The sequence below is a fragment of the Gossypium arboreum genome, chromosome 2 (genome assembly GCF_025698485.1).
Source record: "Gossypium arboreum isolate Shixiya-1 chromosome 2, ASM2569848v2, whole genome shotgun sequence".
In the NCBI taxonomy this organism is placed as follows: domain Eukaryota; kingdom Viridiplantae; phylum Streptophyta; class Magnoliopsida; order Malvales; family Malvaceae; genus Gossypium; species Gossypium arboreum.
In genome coordinates this window covers 5,809,545-5,821,782 of record NC_069071.1, presented here as the reverse complement: position 1 = coordinate 5,821,782, position 12,238 = coordinate 5,809,545, and the positions used below count along the sequence as shown (strand labels likewise).

General features: G+C 37.5%; 1 non-coding gene across 1 annotated transcript; it reads right to left on the bottom strand.

The window, feature by feature from the left end:
• Positions 1-1,085: 1,085 nt before the first annotated feature.
• Positions 1,086-1,192, bottom strand: LOC128289685 (small nucleolar RNA R71). Its single transcript, XR_008279330.1, has one exon. It is a non-coding gene; the product is annotated as a small nucleolar RNA R71 (small nucleolar RNA).
• Positions 1,193-12,238: the final 11,046 nt, after the last annotated feature.

Sequence of the window (12,238 nt, the reverse complement as noted above, 5' to 3'; positions counted from 1 at the left end):
CTACAGATCAAGTCAAGTGAATAAATTGTCTACTTCAGAGTCAAAATAACAAGTGAAGTCTAGGTGGAATTTCCCTAGGGTATTGTCTCAATCAATCAATTTTCCCAAAAGTATTTCCCAATTCTATTTTCTGTGAATTCTTAGTTTAGTTAATTAGTTTAGATAAAACAAATCCTCTTATTTTTAGGCTAGATAATAAAAAGAAAGTTAATACTAGTACTTTTAGTTCCTGTGGGTTCGACATTCCAGTCTTGCTATAAACTATACTACTGTTTGGTAGGTGCGCTTGTCTTCATCGTGATAATAGTTAGTTTTCAAGTATGATCAATCATAAATATAAAACTTATCACGCATACATCAAGTTTTTGGCGCTGTTGCTGGGGAACTATGATATTAGGAACCCTTAATTTTTATTACTTTAGCCATTTATTTTATTGCAATTTAAATTTTATTTTGTTTATATTACTAAATTTTCTTTTACTTCTAGCAGGTTTTTACGGTTTATGACTAGAAGAAACCCATCAGGACCATTACTTTTTAACAGTGAGATTGAAAGTACAGCTCACAGAAACCGAAGAGAAATAAGGCAAAGCCTACGATACATAGAGGAAGGGCAAGAGGACGATAGTCAAACTACAACCAAGGGGATGGCTGAAAATCAGAATAATCAGCTACCTCCTGTGGTTGCCGTAGAACCAATAAATCAGAATCCTGCTCCTCGTACTATGTATGATTATGCTAAACCTAATTTAACAGGAACTGAATCGAGTATAGTTAGACCTCCTGTTGCTGCAAATAAATTTGAACTGAAACCTAACACGATTCAAATGATACAACAATTTGTTCAGTTTGATGGTTTGCAGGACGAGGATCCAAACGCTCATTTGGTGAATTTTTTGGAGTTTTGCGACACTTTTAAGATCAATGGCATTTCTGATAATGCCATTCGCCTTCGGTTGTTTCCCTTTTCATTGAGAAATAAGGCTAAACAATAGTTGAACTCGTTACCACGAGGATCGATCACCACTTGGGAACAAATGACTGAAAAATTTTTGCTTAAATACTTTTCGCATGCTAAAACGGCTAAATTAAGGAATGATATTTCTTCTTTTGTGCAGATGGATTTAGAAACACTCTATGATGTATGGGAGAGATACAATGATCTATTGAGAAGGTGCCCTCACCATGGGTTACCAGTTTGGCTACAGGTTCAAACTTTTCACAATGGCCTGAATCTTTCGACTAGACAGATGATTGACGCAGCTGCTAGTGGAACTATCAATAATAAAACACCTGAAGAGGCTTATGAATTTATAGAAGAGATGTCACTGAATAACTATCAGTGGCAAGTCATGAGAACAAAGCCGACAAAAGTAGCTGGTGTTTTTAACGTCGATTCGGTCACCATGCTCTTTAATCAGGTAGAACTTTTGAATAGAAAAATTGATGGTTTACTTGGCTCTTCACAGGTTCACCTAGTAATGCAATGCGATGCAAGTGGAGGTGGAACGAGCAATTCAGGATACCCACCCTATGGCCACAACATGGAAAACGAGTAGTTAAATTATATGGATAATAATCCTCGACCTCAATATAACCCTTATAGTAACATTTACAATGCTGGTTGGAGGAACCACCCAAATTTCTCATAGGGAGGCCAAGGGAATTAGAGACCACCACCCCCTCCAAGCTTCCAACAATAACCTTACTAGCAAGAGAAAAAGCCAAACCTTGAGAAGATGATGACAAAATTTATTTCAGTAGCAGAAACTTGTTTTCAGAACACTGAAACTGCATTTAAAAATTAGCAAGCATCGAACCAAGGGCTCGAGAATCAAATTGGACAGCTAGCTAAGATGATTTCAGAGAGACCACCAGGAAGTCTTTCTAGTAACACCGAACCCAATCCAAAAGAGCATGTCAAAGCAGTTACGCTAAAGAGTGGGAAAGTGTTAGCTGGATCTGAAAAGAAGCCACTACAATAAGCTGACAGAAACAAAGGAGAGGAAGTAAAACCCGAAAACAATGACAATCCAATGCCAAAGGAATATAAACCACCAATCTCATATCCAGCAAAGTTGAAGAAAGACCGCATAGATGGACAATTCGGTAAATTTCTTGAACTTTTTAAACAACTGCATATTAACTTGCCTTTTGTTGAAGCTATATCACAGATGCCTACATATACAAAATTTTTAAAGAAGCTTCTAACAAATAAAAGGAAGTTTGAAGACATATCTACAGTGGAACTTAACGAGGAGTGCTCGGCCATACTCCAAAATAAACTGCCAACCAAACTGAAAGATCCAGGAAGTTTTACTATTCCCTGCTTAATTGGTAGTTTGAATGTTGATAAGGCACTAGCTGATTTAGGCGCTAGCATTAATTTGATGCCATATAAAATGTTTAAAAAACTTGGTCTTGGGGAACCTAAACCCACTAGGATGAGTATCCAACTAGCTGATAGATCTGTTAAATATCCTAGGGGTATTATAGAGGACGTACTTGTTAAAATAGATAAATTTATATTCCCTGTTGATTTCGTTGTGCTTGACATGGATGAAGATGTTGAAGTGCCTTTAATTTTACGGTGTCCATTTTTAGTCACTGCTAGGGCTGTTATTGATGTGGGTGATGGTAAATTGGTACTTAGAGTAGGTGACGAAGAGATTATTTTTAAAATTTATGATGCCATGAGAATTTCTAGGGAACAGGATGACTCATGTTATTTTATTAACTCTATTGATCATGCTACTCAAGATTCTTTTCAGGAAATCGTTCATAAGGACAAGTCGAAACTGTATCTTTCCCAAATAGAGGAGGTAGATAATGATGATTGTGAGATAGGTAAGATAAAAGCTGAAATAAATTCCAATGAACCCTTCCCAGGACAAGCAGAATATGAGGGTATTAAAGTAAACAATGAACTTCAGAAAAAACCTTCTATTGAAGAGCCTCCCAAACTGAAACTTAAACAATTTCCAAATCACTTGGAATATGCATTCCTTGGAAATAATTCTACATTACCAGTGATTATTGCTTCGAACTTGCAACCCAAGGAGAAAGAGGAATTTATCCAAGCATTAAGAGAACATAAAAGAGCCATAGCTTGGAAAATTTCTGACATTAAAGGTATCAGCCCTTCTTTTTGCACCTACAAAATTTTAATGGAAGATGATTATAAGTTATGTGTGCAAGCTCAAAGACGACTGAACCCCAACATGAAAGAAGTTTTTAAAGCTGAGGTAAATAAACTCCTAGATGCTGGAATAATTTATCCTATTTCTGACAGTTCTTGGGTAAGTCCAGTGTAGGTTGTTCCTAAGAAAGGAGGCATGACGGTTGTAACCAAGGAGAAGAATGAATTAATCCCAACAAGGACAGTCACAGGTTGGAGAGTTTGCATTGACTATAGGAAGCTGAATGACGCCACGAGAAAAGATCACTTCCCCCTTCCATTCATTGGCCAAATGTTAGAAAGATTATCCGGGCACATGTACTACTGCTTTTTAGACGGACTCTCTGGTTATTTTCAAATCCCAATACTTACTGAAGATCAAGAAAAGACGACATTCACATGTCCATACGGTACATTTGCTTATCATAAAATACCTTTTAGATTATGTAATGCTCCTGTTACTTTTCAGTGCTGCATGATGGCCATTTTTGACGAACTCTTAGAAGACATCATGGAGGTATTTATGGATGATTTCTCGGTATTTAGTAACTCTTTCCATCTTTGCCTTAAAAATTTGAAATGAGTTTTGATAAGATGTGAGGAAACAAACCTTGTACTTAACTGGGAAAATGTCGCTTTATGGTTCAAGAAGGTATAGTGTTAGGACATAAAATTTTTAGTAGAGGGATTGAGGTCGATAAAGCTAAAATTGAAACAATTGAAAAACTACCTCCCCCTAGTTCGGTTAAAGCTATTAGAAGCTTTTTAGGACATGTTGGTTTCTATAGAAGATTTATTAAAGACTTTTCTAAAATAGCTAAGCCTTTGACTAAATTACTAGAAAAAGATGTGCCCTTTAATTTCAATCAGGAATGTTTAGAAGCATTTAATACTTTAAAGAATAAATTAATTAATGCTTCAATTATAATCGCACCTGATTGGAATTTACCTTTCGAACTACTGTGCGATGCGAGTGATTTTGCAGTAGGTACAATTTTGGGACAGCGAAGATACAATCATTTTCAACCTATTTATGCTAGCAAAACTTTGACAGCCACACAAGAAAACTACACCACCACGGAGAAAGAGTTGCTAGCTGTGATTTTTGCATTCGATAAATTTAGGCCATATCTAATATTGTCTAGAGTTATCATTTATATTGACCAATCTGCTCTTCGCGACCTTTTAACTAAGACTGATGCAAAACCCCGACTTATTCAATGGATTCTATTATTACAGGAATTTGACTTGGAGATTTATGATAAGAAAGGAGCTGAAAATCTCGCAGCTGACCATCTTTCCAGGCTCGAAAATTCAAGTACCAAAGAGCAAGATGAAGTTGAAATAAATGATTCATTTCCTGAAGAATAATTTTTTGTTATATCTGATTCTGAGGTAACTTGGTTTACAGACATTGTGAATTTTGTAGCTGCTAACACTATCCCAAAAGGCTTGACACATCAGCAAAAGAAGTGATTCTTTACTGATGTGAAAAACTACTTTTGGGAAGACCCTTTCCTTTTCCGTATATGTGCAGATCTAGTCATTAGGAGATGTGTTACAAGGTCAGAAGCATTGAATATCTTGGAACATTACCACTCAGGACCAACTGGAGGACATTACAGTGGAAATAGGACCGCACATAAAATATTCGAATCAGGTTTTTATTGGCCCATACTTTTCAAGGATGCCAACAGGTATGTTGCTACTTGCGATAAATGCCAACTAACAGGTAATATCTCTAAACATAACGAAATGCCCCAAACATACATGCTCGTGTGAAATATTTGATATATGGGGTATTGATTTCATAGGTCCATTGCCCAGCTCGTTTAGGAATAAATACATACTAGTAGCCGTCGGTTATACGTCTAAATGGGTGGAAGCCCAAGCTTTGCCTACTAATGATGCTAGAGTGGTAGTACGATTCCTTAAGAAACTCTTCTCTCGATTTGGAACACTAAGAGCAATTATCACTAATAAGGGTACTCATTTTTGTAACGCCCAATTTGATAGGACCCTTAAGAAATACGGAGTTCACCACAGAACTGCTACCCCCTATCATCCTCAAACTAGTGGACAAGTCGAAGTAGCAAAGCGAGTGCTCAAACGTATCTTAGAAAAGACAATAGAATCAAACAGGAAGGATTGGGCGATGAAAGTAGATGATGCTTTATGGGCTTATAGAACTGCTTTTAAGACCACCATCGGAACATCCCCTTACAGACTTGTTTACAGAAAAAGTTGTCATCTACCATTTGAGTTAGAACACAAGGCATTCTGGGATATAAAATTTCTAAACTTTGATCCCAAACTTGCAGGTAAAAACAAGTTGATGCAGTTGAACGAGTTAGATGAGTGGCGAACCAATGCATATGAAAATTCACGCCTATACAAGAAAGCAACGAAGCGCCGCCATGACGCTCGTTTAAGACAATGTAAGCAATTTAAAGTTGGAGATCTTGTCCTGTTATATAACTCGAGGCTCAAATTGTTCCCTAGGAAGCTTAAATCATGATGGTCAAGTCCTTTCATAGTCCAAACTGTCTTTCCATATGGCACAGTAGAGGTAAGTCACCCATCACAAGGCACTTTTAAGGTAAATAGACATCGTCTCAAACTTTACAATGGTGAGAATTTTAAAGACGATAGAGAGGAGCTATGGCTCCACGAACTTTCCTAAATATATCCACAAGGTAGATTCAAGCTTAGACTCTAAATAAGCACTTCTTGGGAGGCAACCCAAGCACTAACCTCACTAAATAGGGTTTAATTTTTCTTTAACCGTTCATAGGTTAATTGTAGGAAATTTTGACATTTGACAAGGATGAACACGGCCTAGCTCACGGGTGTGCTTTAGGCCGTGCTCATAACACGGACAGCGACAAGGCCGTGCTATACGACCATGTGAAAATAGAGTAAAATTTTTCCCAAAACACGGGATTCAATAAGTTGTCGGCCGTGCGACATGGCGGTGGGCAATCCTGCCAAATTAACATGGGCGTGCGACACGCTCGTGCCCACCACTTGCGGTCAAGAATGTCAAAAGAACACGGGTGTGCGCATATTTACACGGGCGTTGGAGAAGAGAACCATATCGCGTACGGTCGTACGATGCGACCATGTGACCATACGGCTTAGACACACGGGCATGTCCTCAGGCCGTGAGACGATTTCTCATTTCGCGATAAACACTGGCTGGACGCGAGGCACACGGGCGTGTGACACGGCCGTATGAGACACATGTTGGGCTACACGGTCATGCCTATTTTTAAACTCATATTATTTTTATTTTTACTTTTATTTTTATTTTTGTTTATTTTTGAAGACTCATGTTTATATTTTTAAACTTTGCTTATCTTTATGATTATTATCAAATTATTCCCTTAATTCTCTTTCACAGTGGTGTCTTCCCATTTATCCCTCAGAATCATGCCTTTCCTTCAGCTTTATCTTCAATTCTCGCTCTCACTAATCTAGGGATTTCATCCACAATTTCAGGGCAGTTTCACTTCTCTCCCTCTCTTTTGATATTATCTTTATATCACTATTATATATCTTTGTACATTGAGGACAATGTACATCTTAAGCGTGGGGAGGTTATTTATATCATTATCTGAAAAATCCCTGAATTGTGTCTTATTCTCACGTGACTCACTCATATCACTATTAGAATGAATTCTAATTAATTTATGATTTTTATTGATATGTCTTGAATTAAAACATAGGCATTTATGCATTAATTGTTTAAACTTTAAGGAATTAAATAATCAAGCATGATAAGTTGATTTTTGAGAACTAAAATTTTTTAGGTTGTTTCCCCAAGTTTAGGTATTATCTTGAGTTGAAATTCACAGGTTTAACATAAAAAAGCCATCATTTTTGTGAGATCTTAAGCCTTTAGAGCATATATTATTTCTTTCATGCTCACTTTTATTGTTGCTATGAGTGCGTCAATATTGATTTGTTATTCTAGAACTTTCTTCGATTATGCATGTCAAGACCACACTATTTGATTTGATATGTCGAGATGATAAAGGCACTTAGGTTTAACCCACTTACTCTATAAAAGTCTACCCTCATAATTAACCCTTAGTGGACCCCCTTGAGCCTAACAAGCCATTTGTTGATTTACCCTCAATATTAACCCATTACCCATTATTGTTGAAATCCCCTCATTTGATCCATATTTTTGTCGAGATTTGATTTGAATAAATTGCTTAGCTATGTTTTATTTTTGATAGTTAGCAAAGTTCTATGTTATTTTGATTTGTTCTTAAATATATATATATATATATATATACATACATACATATTAGTAGTAATTCTTTGTTTTTGAGCTTAAGTATTTAATTCCATATTCCATGAAGAAAAGCTCAATTCTAGGATCTTCTAATTAGGAATGTAATTTGTCAGTTTTAGTATTTTTCTAGTTAGGTAATTTTTCAGTTCAATCTCGATTCTAACCTTGTCTTTTAGCCTGTGCCATATCCCTTAACCAAAGCGACGTTACAACCCTCTAAAGACTTTTTGATTGATGTATCATCTCAATATATAGTGGTGGAGATTTGATTTTCACGCAAGCCTATGGTAATAACTTTTCATATTGACTGTTGAGTGCTAAATTTCCTGTCCTTAAACACCTCGAGTGATTTGAGTGAATCTTTATTGAGGATGTGAAACTTTGTGATATTTTGAATCAAAGGTGATTACTTAGATGAGGGAAGACACCTATGTTTTCATGATAAAATGCTCAACTTGGAATGTTTGAAATTTGATGTTCTTCGAGTTGAATTTTCAATGTATGATTACTTATGGATTATTTTGAGATACTATTGATGAGAATTATAAGTTGAGAATAATTTATTTTGATTGTGAGTTGAGAATTTTACTTGAGGACAAGCAAACGCTTAAGTGTGGGGGTATTTGATAAGTCGTAATTTATACATGTTTTATCCCATGCTTAAGCACATTTTTGGATGCATTATCATTAAATTTGTGGAATTTGATGCTCCTAATCCTTTAATTTCATGCCTTATACTTAGGTGAGCATAGGAGAGTAAAAAGAACGAGAAACGGGCCAAAAACAGAGAAAATGGGTCAACGTGGGAAATCAACACGACTCGGACTTCCTAACACCGGTAGACCACACGGTCGTGTCTATTTAACAGACTCTAAACACGGCCTAAGCCACCCTACACGGGCGTGCCATACGAGTGTGTCCTGGTCAAGCCCAAGTCTAGTTTTATTCGGAAAAGGCCACTCTTGAGGGTTTTGAAGCATTCTAAAGCCTATATAAACACCCCAGGGGGTACTTAGAAAGGACACACAGAGTAGGAGGCAAGGAATTACTCGAAAGAAGCCGATTGATCCATCTCAGAAGTCGGATTCTTCTTCAAGACTGAAGATCTCCCTTCAATTTCCTTCAGGGTTTTTTAGGTTTTCTTTATGTTTTGTTATCATTATTCTTCTGAGATGTTTTCTTTTACATATATGAACTAAATCCCCTAAATACCTAAGGGGGATGAAACCTAAGACGGATCTTGTTATTATTTTCTGAATTATATGATAAATACTTGATTTGTTCTTAATTCTTACTTTTATATTCCAGGATATTGATTCAAGTATTGATGTGCTTATTCAGAGGAGCAAAAGTCCCTGTCTAAGAGTAGATCTAACATAATTAAGCGGAGTTGATTGCACCCCTAGACATAGGGCGCCATGAATCTACCAGATTAAGGTCAAACCTAGTAAGGGAATCCATAGATCGAGTTAATGCAACACTAGGGGTTTTAATTAGAAATAGATTTCAATTAATTAACCTCGGGTTAGACGTTGTTAGTCTCGAGAGAGATAAAAATATAAATTAGGGATTTCTACGGATTAAGTCAAGTGAATAAATCGTCTGATTCAGAGTCAAATAACAAGTGAACTCTATGTGGAATTTCCCTTGGGTATTGTCTAAATCAATCAATTTTCCAAAAGTATTTCCCCAATTTACTTCTTGTGTATTCTTAGTTTAGTTAACTAGTTTAGATAAAACAAATCATCTTATTTTTAGGCTAGATAATAAAAACAAAGTTAATACTAGTACTTTTAGTTCTTGTGGGTTCGACATTCCAGTCTTGCTATAAACTATACTACTGTTTGATAGTTGCACTTACCTTCATCGTGATAATAGTTAGTTTTCAAGTACGATCAATCATAAATATAAAACTTATCACGCATACGGGAAGAGATGAGGGAGGGTGCTACTGGTGTGGTCGACGGCTGAAGGTGGCCGGCGAAGGGGGCTGAGGGAGTTTGAGCGGCTAGGGTTGGGAAATTTTGGGGAAGAAAAAGAAGAAAATAAAAATTAGGGTTTAGGGAGGTTTAAAAAGGAGCACGACCAAATGAGACCTATGTTAGGCGACCCAGCCGTGTGGATCGATTTGAGCCCGTGTTAATCGCAAAAATTTTATGACTATTCGTCACACAACTAGGGACACGGCCATGTGGTGATCCCGTGTGGTTTACACGTCCGTGTCACAAGGCCGTGTTCCATGTCCTTTGCTTTTCCCATGCCCGTGTGATACCTCACACGTCCGTGTGTCCCAACACACGGTCGTGTGCCTTGCCCGTCTAGCTTCCTGACTTATTTAAAATTTGAAAAATTAGCTCCAGTTTTCACACGGCCTAGGAAACTCTTGTGTGTCCAGGTCGCGTGCTTCACCCGACCGTGTGCCTTACCCGTGTGGCTCCCTGACTTATTTAAAATTTGAAAACTTAGCTCCAATTTTCACACGGCCTAGGGCACTTTCGTGTGTCCAGGCCGTGTACTTCATACGACCGTGTCACATGGCCGTGTGGGTTGAATTCATGGTCGTATGGCTTGATACTTGGGGAATTTTTAGCGCTGTTTCCATATGGCCAAGGACACGCCCGTGTGTCCAGGCCGTGTGGGCCACTGTACTGGTACAAAAACACTAAAAATAGCTACAATAAACTAGTTGGTGGTGTTAATGCTTGGGTTGCCTCCCGAGAAGTGCTTATTTAGAGTCTAAGCTCGACTTACCTCTCATTCGCATGATTACGGTAGATTGAGGAGTTGAAACTCCTCACTTCTGCAATCAATTTTATCAAAATAAGGTTTGAGTAGAGTATTATTTACCTTAAAAGATCCGAATTTAGTATGTGTTACCTCGACTGTACCATGTGGGAAGATGTTTATTACCGTGAAGGGAGTCGCTCCGTCTGTATTGTGCTCTAAAGTATCATATTGGGGGTCCTTTTTATCTAACAAAACTTTGTCCCTGACCTTAAATTGCGTTGTTTCATCCCTACGCTTATCATGGTGTCGCTTGAATTCAATATGTGCTTTTGGTTTCTCCTTAACATGTGTTCGCCATTCATCTAGTCATCGATTTGAAGCCTTCGTTCTTCATGAGTCACTTTATTTTTGTGGTTTGAATTAGAATGAGGCTCCATGACGTTCTTTCTAGGGGACTCCTGCAAAGAAGTTTGAGTTGTAACATTATTTAAGTTAACTGAATCATCTCGATTGCTAGATATTTTAGCAGAATCACGAGCTTGGAGAGTAATCGTGTCATCCCCTACACGAAGTATCAATTCACCTGTGCCAACATCAATAATAGTCCTAGCAGTTGCTAAAAAGGGTCGTCCTAAAATTAAAGGCACGTCACTATCCTCTTTCATGTCTAAAACAATAAAATCAATTGGGAATATAAATTTGTCAATTTTAACAAGTACGTCTTCAATAATACCTCTAGGAAATCTAATTGTTTTATCTTCTAATTGAATGCTCATCCTAGTTTGTTTGGGTTTCCCAAGACCGAGTTGTTTAAACATTTTATAGGGCATGACATTAATGCTTGCCACTAAGTCAGCCAAAGCATTGTTAACATTTAAATTACTAATTAAGCAAGGAATCGTAAAACTCTCTGGATCCTTCAACTTGTTGGGTAGTCTATTCTGTAGAATGGCTGAGCAAACTGCGTTCAACTCCACATGCGACGCATCATCCAACTTTCGTTTATTTGATAAAATCTCTTTTAAAAATTTAACTGTACTTGGCATCTACGAAAGAGCTTCAATAAACGGTAAGTTAAATGTAATTTCTTTAATAATTTAAGAAATTTACCGAATTGTTCGTCCGAGTGGCCTTTCCTTGTCGCACTGGGGTATGGCACACGAGGTTTATATTCTCTACCTACTGGTTTTTCCTCACTGTGGTCCACCTCACCCTTACCTTTACTTACCACAATTCATTGCCTCAGTTCTGGTTCAGAATCAACTAACTCTTCTTCATATCGAACAGTAGTTGCATTAAGCTGCTCCCTTGGGTTAGTTTCAGTATTACTCGACAAACTATCTTGTGGTCGTTTAGAAATCATCTTTGCCAACTGGCCTATTTGATTCTCGACCCCTTGAATTGATGCTTGCTGATTTTTAAGAGCTGTCTCGATGTTTTGGAAATGTGTTTTGGATACCGCGATGAATTTCGTTAACATCTCTTCAAGGTTCGGCTTCTCCTCCTATTGGTAAAGTGGTTGTTGAAAACTTGGAGGGTGTTGTGGTCTTTGATTTCCTTGAACTCCCCAAGAGAAATTGGGATGGTTCCTCCAACATACATTATAAGTGTTACTATATGGGTTATTTTGAGGTCTAGAATTATTATTACCCATATAGTGGACTTGTTCCTCCTTGGTGGTAGGGTTGAAGGATTGATATTCTATATTATGTACTCCTCCTCCATTTGAATCACACCTCATCATTGGATGTACCTGAGTAGAACCATACAAACCATCAATCTTTTTATTTAAAAGTTCTACCTGGTTAGATAGCATAGTAATTGCATCAAGGTTGAAAACACCAGTAGCTTTTGTCGGCTTCGTTCTCATGACTTGCCACTGATAGTTATCCAGTGACATCTCTTCAATAAATTCATAAGCCTCTTCAGGTGTTTTGTTGTTTAATGTTCCACCGCTTGCTGCATTGATAAGTTGCCTTGTCGAAAGATTCACACCATTGTAAAAAGTCTAAACCTGCAGCCATAGAGGT